The sequence below is a fragment of the Gavialis gangeticus genome, unplaced genomic scaffold (genome assembly GCF_001723915.1).
Source record: "Gavialis gangeticus isolate Ggan-Ray unplaced genomic scaffold, GavGan_comp1, whole genome shotgun sequence".
In the NCBI taxonomy this organism is placed as follows: Eukaryota; Metazoa; Chordata; order Crocodylia; family Gavialidae; genus Gavialis; species Gavialis gangeticus.
The window spans coordinates 4,854,513-4,858,290 of record NW_017728960.1 but is presented as its reverse complement, the minus strand read 5'-3'; positions in this window follow the sequence as shown (position 1 = coordinate 4,858,290).

The following is a 3,778-nucleotide window of genomic DNA, read 5'->3' as shown; positions in this document are numbered from 1 at the left end:
GCAGGGCTGGTCCTGATTCAGGCAAGGGTTGGACTAGATGACCTCTTCCAAACCTACTCCTCTATGATTCACTGCCTTCAGTTCCATTGACCTTTGTCACTCCAAGTACTGGCTCCTGGGGAAGTTCCTGGCAGCAGGCCTGGCCCAAAGCGATTTGTCCCAAATGCCAGGGAAGATCTGTGGCAGAACCAGAATGCCCCTCTGTTCACAAGGCTTTGGGCCTGGGCTGGCTCTGGCTGCCCGTCCATGCCTCCTCTGCCCTTTGAACACACACATCCCAGCATGGAGCCCCTTTTTCCCATCCCATGTGCAGCTGTGGTGGTTGTGGGAACCCACCAAGAACCAAAACAATTTGTAACTCAGCTTGGTCCTTCAAAGGAGCTTGGCTCTTCTGATCAGCCCTGGACTTTGTCTTTTCCCTGAGTGATTCACTCAGACATGCCATTCATGAAACACACTGTCTCCAGAACTGTTTCCTCCCGCAGTAATCAGCAGCTCATTAGCTTTAATCAGATCACTCTTCTGTCACTTCTTTTTCTGTGTGTGTAGAAGGCAGAACAAAGCTTTGCAGTGGGACACATGGGGATGGGGATGTCTTTTTTCATTGTGGGCACTCGCCAGATTGAACTCACTGGCCCTTAATTGGATGCTGTGGAATTTAAAGAAGAGAACCCGAAGTGGGAGGCAGGCTGGCCAGCTTGGGGTCAAACTGTCCAAAGTCAGGAGTGGGGACTGTGTAGCTTGCTGGGGGCATGTGAATGGGGACCAGGACCTTGGACCCAGAAGGGATTTGAGTCCTTGAGGTTATTCAATAGACAACTTTGCCAGCACTGATCCGTGGCATATGCCAATGTACCTAAAACCCAGAGGTTCCTGGCTAGAGGGTCTTGCCCCTCTGCTCAGGGTCAAGAAGGAATTTCAGCTTTGTACTATGTGAGTTTTTGCCTTCCTCTATAGCAGGGGCATGGCCTCTTCCCTGGATCTCTTGACAGCATTTTAACACCCAGCAGCAGGACGCTGACAGCCCTCATCCCCCTGCTTTACCTGTTGCAGGTTCAGGTGTGGTGCCTTGCAAGTGTGCAACAGGGCTGACTGTGTAGTCTTAGGATGTGTCTGAGATGGTTTGGACAGGGCTGATCCTTCCTGGAGCAGGGGGCTGGACTAGACGTGACCTCCCAGAGGCCCTGCCAGCCTGACTTTTCTACGATCCTCTGACTAAAACCAACCAAGGGGCCACTGCACCAGAAAGCAGTTAATCCCCAAAGGCAAACTGCACCAATGCAAAAGTAGAATCCCTGACTCACAGTCTGCCCTACAAAGCAGGGCAGCCGTGCTGGCCAGAAGCATGATACAAATGGCTCCTTTGGAGGGTCAGGTAAGGATGCTGAGGGGAAGGTGCTTTTGTCACCTGGGCTGCTGCTGTTGGCAAGGTGTGGAGCTACACTGGTAGCAAACCTCTTGGGGACATATGTTTCTATCCAGGACAGGGCTCTGTGGGCCAGGCTATGTCCACAGAGGCCCTGTTGCAAGACAAGCCATGAAGAAAGGTCTGTTCTTACCTAGTATTGCCAACCCCACTGTATCAAAAATCAAGAGATTTGGAATGTAAATCTTGAGATGCTATTTTTTAAGTGTGTGTGCGCAGTTCCCAGGGCAAATGCAGCAGAGCACAGAGCCCAGCCTGCAGCAGGCAAACTGCCTCTGCCCTGCATACAAATCTGTGGGGCACATGCCCCCCATGCCTTTCCCAGTCCTCCATTCACCCCAACCCTACCCCACTCCCTCCCTCACCGTGGGGGCCTCAATTTCCGCCCCCCCAACCGCTTCCCTTCCACAGATTTATCTACTTGGCGCTCTCTACATGTGCCAGAAGAAAAAATCTTGAGATTTGATCTCCTGATATCAGGAAATCATGAGTCAGAGTTCATTTGACTTGGAAATCAGGAGTCTCATGATTTTTTCACTAGAGTTGGTGTTACTGCTTACCTCAATTAGGCAGCTCTGGATAAAGCTCCTAGAGGCACCTGCAGCTGAACCTGACCTGCCCCAAGGATGCCTCACCTTTACTGTGGTTTAACCCAAGGCAGGCAACAGATGTCTTTGTGCTGTGAAGACATCTGCATTTCTGCCAGTGCTGCTAAAACTCTGACTGGCTTCCAGCACTTGTAACTGGGACATGCTCCTGCAGTTCACAAAGGCCGATTGTCAAGAGAAACACAGCCAGGCCACAGCTCAAATCTAGCCCTCCTCCCTTTTTCTGGTTTAACCCTGCAAGCCACCAGGGACTTCAGCTGGTGGCTTCTCCACGGAGCTGTCACCATGGGTGCGTATCTGGCACGTCACAGCCACCTGCTTGTGTGAGCAGAGCGAGCCCCGGCGCATGCCTACCTGGAGTGCACCAGGCTGCAGCCCCTTCACCGGCACCTCCAAGACCTGAGGTCCTGGCTGCATGTCTCCCTGCACCTTTTCATTTACGCCCTCCCCATCCACAGCCCCACCAAGTCCTGGGACCTCCTGGTCAACCTCCTCCTGGCCCTGGCCAAGCATCTTACCAGAAAGGAGGCTCTGGCTGAGAGGGTCCCTGAGGACTGCAGAGAAGCTTTTCTTGTCCCAGCTCATTCCTGTCTCTGGTCAGAGTATCACTGGACAGTGTCTTCTGGCTTCTGGGACTCATTTGAGGGCAGTGGGTGCTGTCCAGTGCACTCTGCTCATTCCCCCCCCCCGACAAACTAGTTATTACTCTTTGACCTCCACTCCTGTCCCCGTTTTCATTATTATTTGTCCCAAGTAATTTGTAAGACGTCATTAGTGGCTGCCTGTGCTAAGTGGGGCTCATAGTGTCCTTGGTGGGCATCTGGGCCAGTGTTTGCACTTGTCTGAGAGCCGGCGGGCCTGTCCAGCATGCTCTGCTCAGCGTCCCCCCATCTGCACTTATTAGCCTCTGCCCTCCACTCCCACCCCTGCTTGGTCTTTTATTTGCCCCAAGCAACCAGCGATTGTGCCCTTAGTAGCCCGCCTCGCCCAGGGGGGCTTATAGCTCTCCTTGTCGGGCTTTGGCCCATGTCCTGGACCGGCACATCGGAGGCTGCTCTGAAGCGCAGAGCGTGCAGAAGGAGATGACGCGGCAGTGCAGCCACATGGAGGGCAGCGCTGGGCCTGCAGTCATAGGAAGGGGCAGACCTGATGGCGCCTGGCAGTGGTCTGCAGTCCTGGGTGCAGCCCCGACCCCGAGGGAATGTCAGTGCTGTAGGCCCAGAAGAGGGAGGCACAGGGCCCAGCTGGAGGGCACTTTGCTGGGATCTCAAGCCAGCTCGGGCTACAAACCTGGGGCCAGGGACCAGGTGTCCCCGCTCAAAACAAGTCACTCGGCTACAGCCAGCAGGGACTGCCATGCACGCCGTCGCCGTTAGGGTCCAGAGTGAACAATGCCCCGGGAGAACGGAGTTCCCGCCTCCACGAGGCGCCGCGGAGCAAGTTGCCAGGCAGTCACGTGAAGTCGCGCCACACTCAAGATGGCCCCCTGCGCCGAGGGGGGAGGAAGCGCCATACACAAGATGGCTGCTCCCGCCGAGGGGCAGGAATTTGCTTTTCCCGGAAGCGCCACGCTCAAAATGGCGGCGCCCGGGGACGGTGCCCGGCAGGGGCCAGGCGGCGCATGCGCGTGGTGGAGCTGGGCCGCGCCGCGCCGCAGTGACTAAGATGGAGGCCGCAGGGATGGTGCCGTGGGTCGGGGGCCGCGGTCCGGGCCAGGTCTGCGCGCTGCGGGCCGGGCCCGGGC